The sequence below is a fragment of the Marmota marmota genome, unplaced genomic scaffold (genome assembly GCF_001458135.2).
Source record: "Marmota marmota marmota unplaced genomic scaffold, marMar, whole genome shotgun sequence".
NCBI lineage: Eukaryota > Metazoa > Chordata > Mammalia > Rodentia > Sciuridae > Marmota > Marmota marmota.
The window spans coordinates 7,720,804-7,730,982 of NW_026000170.1; positions in this window are offsets into that span (position 1 = coordinate 7,720,804).

Here is a 10,179-nt window from a genome sequence, read left to right on the forward strand (position 1 = left end):
ACTCTCTGGTCAGGAGGAGAGCCAAAAAAAAAAAAAAATTCAGGCAATTGTGTATCTTGTGACCTTGTGTACCTGTCAAATGGAGGGAATTCAAAAAAAGGAAACTGCTGAGCTGGTAATAGAAAAACAAATCTTAGGCAGCAATTCATTCCTGCCTCTGAAAGATCAGTGATGTCTAATTTTAAGGATATGGAACACCCCTTCTCCCAATTTTGCCTTTCTTTCTGTGATGTATGAGTTTCTGAGAGGATTATCTTAAGAGTAAAATTCTAAGATCTGGGTTCTTTAACAGTGAGATTCGCCAGTGTACTGGCTCAGAGCACCAAGGTGGGATCCATTTTGTCTGGGCTCAAATTTCAACTCCATTACTTCTTAGTTAGGTAAAGTTCAGAAAATATCTAACTTCTTTGTGGCTCGTTTCCTCATGTAAACTGGAGAGGAAAATGACACATACTTCTAAGAACTATAGTGAAGATAAGATGAGCTAATATATCCCAAGGGTTTAGAAGACTGCCTGGCCTATAATAAACCCCTACGTCTAAGCAATTATTGCTTCTGTAGATATGTGAAGAGTCATTAGTATTCCTTGAGCCCACCCCAGGATTCTTCCTCCCTTCCTCTCTCCATCCCACCCACCCATCTGACCTTCTTTCCTTCTTCTCTCTCTCCCTCATATTGATAGTCATATATTGAAACTTTCTCAAAAGTTCTTATGGGGAAAACTAAATAAAGAATGAGCACTTGCCAGCATCATATGGGACAGATACTACATTAGGGGATCTAAGTAATCTGCTGAAAGAATTTACAATCTTTGTTAAGAACATTGGCATCCCTTTACAGGTGAGAAAACTGAGGTTTCAAGAGGAAAAGTTGCTTGGAGAAGATCACACAACTACCAGATGGCGAAAAACACTTTGGAAAGGTCTGTTTAAATGCAAAGCCCACATTCCTTCCAAAATACTGTGATAATGTTTTTCCTTTCAAAAAAAAATGTGGAGTTTAGCTTGTAGTTTATGATGTATTTTCATAAATTCTTTTAGCTTATTCCAACAGAAAACCTAAAGATATATTTTGTTAACCTATCACTTTACAAATGACAAAAATAAGATTGGTAAAGAAAGTTTACTAACCTCATATAGACAAGTAAATGTCCGAGAACGATGCAAAATTATGTTAATAATTTTTCTGATCATTTCCACCCAAGGGATTTAGAATAACAGACAATATTGAAGTGTTAGTTTTCCTAAGAGAATGTAGTTTTTTACTGAGTGTCTACTGCTGATATTATCCAAGTCAAATGGAAGAGTGTCAAGCAGGAGTCAACATGAGCTAGTACATGAGTGTCCCTGGAACCACACCTAATAGGGTCAAACCTATCCCCCAAACTCACCTCTGTGTTTACTGGTCCTATATGTGCAGAGTTTAAACCAAATCAACTTTTACAAGAATAAAAATTGCTTCTGCAGGTATGTAAAGAGACAAACGATAGTACTAAACGAAATTGGAATTCCAACTCTGCAGTCTGAGGTAGAAAACAACAGAATACTGGAGGACAGGTGTTATTATTTTCCTCTTTTTGAAGTTTTCCTCTTCTGGATCTGGATCTGAGTATAATAATAGAAATTCTCGTATAACATATATGTTACAACTGTAATGACAGAGTCAGGAGAAGAGATAACTATACTTTCTTTCATATATGACTTAAAGTTTTTATCAAGCAAAGGTAGGAAAATATAACTCACAGAAATTTTATTTGTTAGTAAGAAAGAGGGTTTGTGTTCCTGGACATTTTGTTTTATTTCTTCTTTTAATCTGACTTAATTTCTCCTTTAATTGACCATACTTTTAGTGTAGCTCCTCCCTTTGCTGTTTTTCACTTTTTTTTTCCCATTTCATCCTAATGGAATATTTTATAGAGAATGTTCTGAAGTGCAAGCTTTCTAGTTGTGAAATCTTTAACTTTTATTTATCATGGAATATTTTTATTTCATCTTCAAATCTGAAGCTTAATTTTGCTGGATATAAAATTCTTGGTTGGCATCCATTTTCTTTCAGAGCTTAAAATATGTTATTCCAGAACCTCCTAGCTTTGAGGGTCTGGGCTGAGAAATCAGCTGAGACCTGAATTGCTCTTCCCCTATATGTAATTTGATTTCTTTTTCTCATGGACTTTCAGATTTTATCCTTATTCTGTATGTTAGTCATTCTCATTATAATGTTCATTGCTGTGGGTCATTGAGGTCCTATAAGTCTCTCATACATAATTTTCCATTTCATTCTTTACGTTTGGGAAATTTTCTGATATTATTCCATTGAAAAGATTGTGAATTCTGTCAATTTGTATCTCCCTCTGCTCCTTCATCTATCCTGATAAATCTTAAATTTTGTCTACTCATGTTATCCCATAATTCTTGGAAGTTCTGTTTATGGTTTCTTATTGTCTTCTCTGCATGGTCAACTTTATTTTGTCTTCATTGCCTGAGGCCTGTCTTCCAAGTGGTTTTGTCTATTGGTAATGATTTTATTGAATTTTTAATTTGGTTTATTGTTTTTTACATTTTGAGGATTTTTGCTTTTTTCAGAATCTCTGCCTCTTTATCAAAGAGGTCTCTCAATTCTTGTATTTTCTCTGATTTCACTTCTTATACCATACTTTACTTCACAAATCAGTTAAACATATGTAAATTCTAAACTATTTTTCTAACATTTCTTCTACTGTATTGTCAATGAATTGTATTATTGGAGCATCTTTATTTGTTAGGGGTGCTCTGTTCCCTTGTTTTTTCATGTTGTTTGTGTGTTTTCCCATCTATTAGTAAGGATCTGGGGCAGTACAGTTTCTACCCTATAGACTTTTAGTGTCCCTGAAGATTTCCAGTATCTTGCCTTTAAGGTGGATATTAACATAACATAAATAGCATCCAATGTAAAACAATATACAGCCTTAAACTTAAGAGCTCCTATTAAGATGTCTACAGTTTAATAAACAGAAATGATGTGATTCAATTATTGTCTACAATATAAACAATAAATTTGCTAAAAGTGTCTACAATTTCAAAAGGTGCATAAAGATAAAACAGAATCTTTTTGTGTGTGTGAATTGATGTTTATAAGGGAGGAGGAGCGAAGATAGAAGCGAAAATTTACAGGACAAGTAGAGTAATTGATAGAGATTGGATGTTAGCAGGAGAAAAAAGAGAGAGAGAATCCAGGGAAACAGATAAGTGAGAGAATGAATATATACAAAGAAAAAAAAAGCAAAAATACAAAACTGTAAAACACTATTCATACATCACAGAACTCAATAAACTGATGCATGAAAAATACTTGACTTCAAATATGGTAGAAAGGTTAGAGAGGAAAAAAATTTGGTGGAAAATTGAATAATTGTTTTTGTTGAAGTCCAGAAGTTTCTCAGCTTCCTCTCTCTGTTGATAGGTGGGTTGTCTGGAGTTTGATGTTAGCCTTAGTCCAGTGGGTGTCAGAATGGTTGCCTGGGAAAGCTGATAGCAAGATGCCCTCACAACCTCTTCTTCATTTTTTAAATTTTTTTATTTTTTTAAATTTATATATGATAGCAGAATACATTGCAATTCTTATTACATATATAGAGCACAATTTTTTTTGAGAGAGAGAGAGAGAGAAAGATAATTTTTTTAATATTTATTTTTTAGTTTTTGGTGGACACAACATCTTTATTTTTATGTGGTGCTGAGGATTGAACCCAGTGCCCTGTGCATGCCAGGCAAGTGCGTTACCGCTTGAGCCACATCCCCAGCCCAGAGCACAATATTTAATATCTCTGGTTGTATACATAGTACATTCACATCAATTTGCATCTCCATACCTGTACTTTGGATAATAACACTCATCACATTCCACCATTATTAATAACCTCATACCTCCTCCCTTCCCCTCCAACCCCTCTGCCTTATCTAGAGTTTGTCTCTTCCTCCCATGCTCCCCCTCTCTATCCCACTATGAATCAGCCTCCTTATATCAGAGAAAACATTTGGCATTTGGTTTTGGGGATTGGCTGACTTCACTTAGCATTATCTTCTCTAACTCTATCCATTTACCTGCAAATGCCATGATTTTATTCTCTTTTATTGCTGAGTAATATTCCATTGTGTATATATGCCACATTTTTTTTTTATCCATTCATCTATTGAAGGGCATCTAGGTTGGTTCCACAGTTTAGCTATTGTGAACTGTGCTGCTATAAACATTGATGTGGCTGTGTCCCTGTAGTATGCTGTTTTCAAGTCCTTTGGGTATTGACCTAGGAGAGGAACAGCTGGGTCAAATGGTGGTTCCATTCCAAATCTTCCAAGAAATCTCCATACTGTTTTCCATATTGGCTGCACCAATTTGCAGTCCCACCAGCAGTGTATGAGTGTACCTTTTTCCCGCATCCTCACCAACAGTTATTGTTGTTTGTATACATAATAGCTACAATTCTGACTGGTATGAGATGAAATCTTAGAGTAGTTTTGATTTGCATTTCTCTTATTGCTAGTGGTGATGAACATTTTTTTCATGTATTTGTTGATCGACTGTACATCATCTTCTGAGAAGTGTCTCTTCAGGTCTTCGGCCCATTTATTGATTGGGTTATTTGGGTTTTTTTTTTTTTTGGTGTTTAGCTTTTTGGGTTCTTTATATACCCTAGTGATTAGTGCTCTATCTGATGTATGAGGGGTAAAGATTTGCTCCCAGGATGTAGGTTCTCTATTCACCTCACAGATTGTTTCTTTGCTGAGAAGAAACTTTTTAGTTTGAGTCCATCTCATTTACTGATTCTTGATTTTAATTCTTATGCCACAGGAGTCTTATTAAGGAAGTTTGGAGATCTAATCCCACACGATGGAGATTAGGGCCTACTTTTTCTTCTATTAAATGCAGGTTCTCTGGTTGTATTCCTAAGTCCTTGGTCCATTTTGAGTTGAGTTTTATGCATGGCCTCACAGCCTCTTCTAACCTTCAGATCCAAGGTAGCCAGCTCATTCATCTCATGCACTTTAGGACTGGCAGAGCTGGGGATAACCCCACACTGTCCAGTCTTTCCAACCTGTGCTCCCTGGGGCAAAATGCCCCTAGTATCTGACTTTTCATGGGATTGCCAGGCCCAGACTGGCCCACACAAACCCAGTCACTATCTGACAGATCTGGGCTTCAGATACTCCAGATACACTGCATTCCCAAGATCTCAATGCTAATCCAACTTGCATAGAAACCACCAGGGATGCACTCAAAGAAACAGTCCTTCAAAGAAGCAGCAAGATTGTGGCCACAAGCCACTCTAAGCAGGAAGACCTAAGGTGTACCCAAACCCACAAAACCCTGATAGTGGACTTCCAGTCCCTGACTGGTGTCCTCTGAGGCAGCAGCACCCCCATATCACAGTGGTGACAAACATGCAGGCACCCTGGACCCAGGCCTGGTTCATGTCCCAAGATGGAGGCAGCTGTGTGCAGTCATACCTGCAGCCACCCTGGTAGTGGATCTCTGGGAGGCAGGTTGGTGGCATCAGTAATGGCAGCAGCACCCTAAGATTAGACCTCTGGGTGCTGATAGGGAACTCAAATCATATCTAAATAGTAATCTTGAATGTTAATGGCCTAAACTCATCAATCAAAAGATAAAGACTAGCTAGTTAGATTAAAAATAATACACAACAATATGCTATCTTCAAGAGATTCACCTCAGAAAAAAAGACATCTGCAGACTTAAGGTGAAAGGATAGGGAAAAAAAAAAAACATATCACTCATATGGATCACATAAACAAGCTGGGGTTTCTATCCTCTGATCAGACAAAGTGGACTTCAATCCAAAGTTAAGCACAAGGAACAGAGAAGGATACTTCATACTGCTTAAGTTAATTATACATCAACAAGACATAACAATTGTTAAATATTTATATCCCAAATGATGGAACATCCACATAATCAAACAAACCTTTCTCAATTTCAAAAATCAAATACACCACAACACAATAATACTGGGTGATATTAACATAACTCTCTCACTACTGGACAGATCTTCCAAACAAAAACTAAAAAAAAAAATGCTATAGAATTAAGTAATACAATCAAAACTTGAGACGTAATGCACATATATAGAACATTTCATTCATTAATGAGTGAATATACATTCTTATCAGCAGCACATCATCAATCTTTCTGTAAAATAAATCATATCTTATACCACAAAGCAACTCTTAGTAAATACAAAAAAAAGGAGACAATACCCTGAGTTCTATCAGAACATAATGAAATTAAATTAGAAATCATGTTAAAATAAAAAAAAAATAGAAGCTACTCTAATACCTGAAGTCTAAATAATACACTACTGAATGTGGAATGGATAACAGAACAAACTAAGGTTGAATAAAAAAAAATACCTAGAGGTAAATGAGAAAACCAATAGAACATATCAAAATCTCTGGGATATATGAAGGCAGTACTAACCAGAAAGTTCATTGCATTTTGCTCATTCATTAAAAAAATTAAATAATAATAATAATAATAATAATAATAACAAAGAAATGACCTAACAAAACAAATCAACACCCAAAGCAGTAGAAGACAGGAAATAATTAAAATTGGAGCTGAAATCAATGAAATTGAAATAAAAGAAACAACTAAAAAATTGAGAAAACAAAAAGTGGGTTCTTTGAAAAAGATAAATAAAATTTATCAAACTCTAGCCATGCTAATGAAGAGAAAAAACTCAAAATACTAAAATATGTGATAAAAAAGAAAATATCACAATAGACACTACTGAAATACAGAAGATAATTAGAAACTCTTTTGAAAATTTATGTTCCAATAAAATAGAAAAACTTGAAGACATCGATAAATTTCCGGAGACATATAACCTAGCCAAACTGAATAAGGAACACTTATACAATTTAAACAGGTTAATTTCAAGCAACAAAATAGAAGATGCCATCAAAAGCCTAACAAACATGAAAAGCAAAGGACCAGACAGATTCTCAGCTGAATTCTATAAGACTTCAAAAAGGATTAACACCAGCAATCCTCACAATAGTGAAAAGGAGGGAACCCTTCCAAACTCATTTTATGAGGGCAATATTACTCTTATACCCAAATCAGATAAAGACAAATTAAGGAAGTTAATTAAATTAAAAAACTGTAGATCGAAATCCCTGATGAACACAGCTACAAAAATTTTCAATAAAATTGTGGCCAATCACATAAAAAAACATTTTTTACAACAGTGAACCAAAATCAAGTGGAGTTTATTTCACGGATGCAAGGTTGATTCAACATTCAGAAATCAATAAATATAATTCATTACATCAATAGATTTACAAACAAGAATCATATGATCATCTCAATAGATGCAGAAAATGTGTTTAGTAAAATTCAGCACCCCTTCATACTCAAAACACTAGAAAAACTAGGGAGCGTAGGAACATAACTCAACATTGTAAAAGATATATGCTAAACCCAAGACCAACATTATTTATTCTAAATGGTAAAAATTGAAAACATTCCCTCTAAGAACTGGATCAAGACAAGGATGCTGTCTGTGATCACTTCTATTCAACATTGTCTTTGAAACTTTAGCCAGAACAATTAAACAGGAAAAATAAATTAAAGGGATACAAATAGGAAAAGAACTCCAACTAACACTATTTACCAATGCCATGATTTTATATTTAGAAGATTCAAAACATTCCACCAGACATCTACAACTCATACGTGAGTTCAGCAAAGTAGCAGAATATAAAATCAACACATATAGATCAAATGCTTTCCTATACATTAGTGGTGAATATATCGAAAGAGAATTGGAAAACTACCCCATTCACAATAGCCTCAAAAAAAAATCAAATATTTGGGAATAAATCTAACAAAAGAGGTGAAAGACCTACCTGTACAATGAAAACTACACAACACTAAAGAAAAAAATTGAAGAAGACCTTAGAAGATGAAAAGACCTCCCATGCTCCTGGATAGGCAGAAGTAATTTTGTCAAAATGTCCACACTACCAAAATCAATTTATAGATTTAATGCAATTCCTATTAAAATCCCAATGAAATTCTTCATAAAACTAGAAAAACCAATTATGAAATTCGTTTGGAAAAATGAGACCCAGAATAGCCAAAGCAATCCTTAGCAAGAGCGAAGCAGGAGGCATAACAATACCAGAACTTAAACTAGACTACAGAGCCAAACTAACAGAAAGGGTATGGTGTTGGTATCAAAACAGATACATAGAACAATGATACAGAATAAAAGACACAGAGACAAAGACACATAAATACAGTATGTTTAGTATCTCATACTAAACAAAGGCACCTAAAACATTCACTGGAGAAAAGATAGCCTCTTCAACAAACGGTCCAGGGAAAATTGGAAATCCATTTGTTGCAAAATGAGATTAAACCCCTATCTCTAACCCTGTATAAAACTCAACTTAATGTGGATCAAAGACTTATGCACTAGAACAGATACCCTGCACCTAATAGAAGAAAAAATAGGCCCAAATCTTCACCATGTTGGCCTAGGATCTGACTTCCTTAAAAAGACACCTAAGTGTAAGAAGTAAAATCAAGAATCAATAAATAGGATGAATCCAAACTAAAAAGCTTCTTCTCATCAAAGGAAAATATCAAGATTATGAAGAGAGAGCCTAAAGAATGGGAGAAAATCTTTATCACACACACCTCAGATAAAGCATTAATCTCCAAGATATATTAAAAAAAAATTAACACCAAAAAAATCCACAAATAACCCAATCAATAACTGGGTTAAGGAACTGAATAGACATGTCACAGAAGAAGAAATACAATTGATCAACAAATATGTGAAAAAATGTTCAACATTTCTACCAATTAGAGAAATGCAAATCAAAACTAAGATTTCATCTTACTCTAGTCATAATGGCAATTATCAAAAATACAAGTAACAATAAATATTGGTGAGGATGTGGAGAAAAATGTACATGTAAACATTGTTGGTGGGACTGTAGATTGGTGCAAACACTATGAAAAACAGTATGAAGATTTCTCAGAAAACTTGGAAAGAAACCACCATTTGACCCAGCTATCCCACTCCTCAATTGATACCCAAAGTTCTTAAAATCCACATACTACAGTGATGCAGTGACATCAATGTTTATGATAACTCACAATAGCTAAACTATGCATCCAACCTAGGTGTTTTCCAGTAGATGAATGGATAAATAAAATGTGCTATATTTATTCAATGGACTATTACTCAGCTTTAAAGAACAATGAAATGATTGCATTTGCTGGCAAATGAATGGAGTTGGAGAATATCATACTAAGCAAAATAAGCCAATCCCCCCAAAAAAACAAAGGCCAAAGATTTTCTCTGATATGTGGATGCTAATTTCACAATAAATGGTGGGGCTAGGTAAGAATAGAGTTACTTTAAATTAAGTAGAGGTGTGGGGGGCTGGGGTTGTGGCTCAGTGGTAGGGTGTTTGCCTCACGTGTGTGAGGCACTTGGTTAGATCCTCAGCGCCACATTAAAAATAAATAAAGATATTGTGTCCATCTACAACTAAAAAAGTGTTTTAAAATTTAGGTATAGGGAAATGAAGTGAGGGGAGAGATATGGGGATAGGAAGGATAGTAGAATGAATCAGACATTAGTACCCTATGTACACACATGGCTACACAACTGGTGTGATTCTATATCATATACAACCAGAAAAATGAGAAATTATACTCCATTTATGTATGACGTGTCAAATTGCATTCTACTGTCATGTGTAACTAATTAGAATGGAAAATGGGTAATGAAAAAAAATGAATAGAGCAGTTCTCAACTAACAAAAAAAAGAAAGAAAGAAAAAGAGAAAATACTGTGCAATTGTTTGGAAAATTGTAGCACTACAGCATAAATAGAATAATATGTGAAACAAATGATTAAATCCAATCTTATTTTAACCTCCTACAAGAATACACTGAAAGTTCAAAGAGGTAAAAAATATAATCCATAGGAAATGGAAATTGGAGGCATTTTGGATAAGACTGTTCCAAATTGTTTTCATAGTCAGGATCATATGGAGGTTTGCTAGAATAGTAAATGAATTTAAAGAGGGAAGCTGAATATATTTTTTTCTATTTAGAGTGATATGTAAATACAGTCAGATATAACAATATATTTTATTTCTA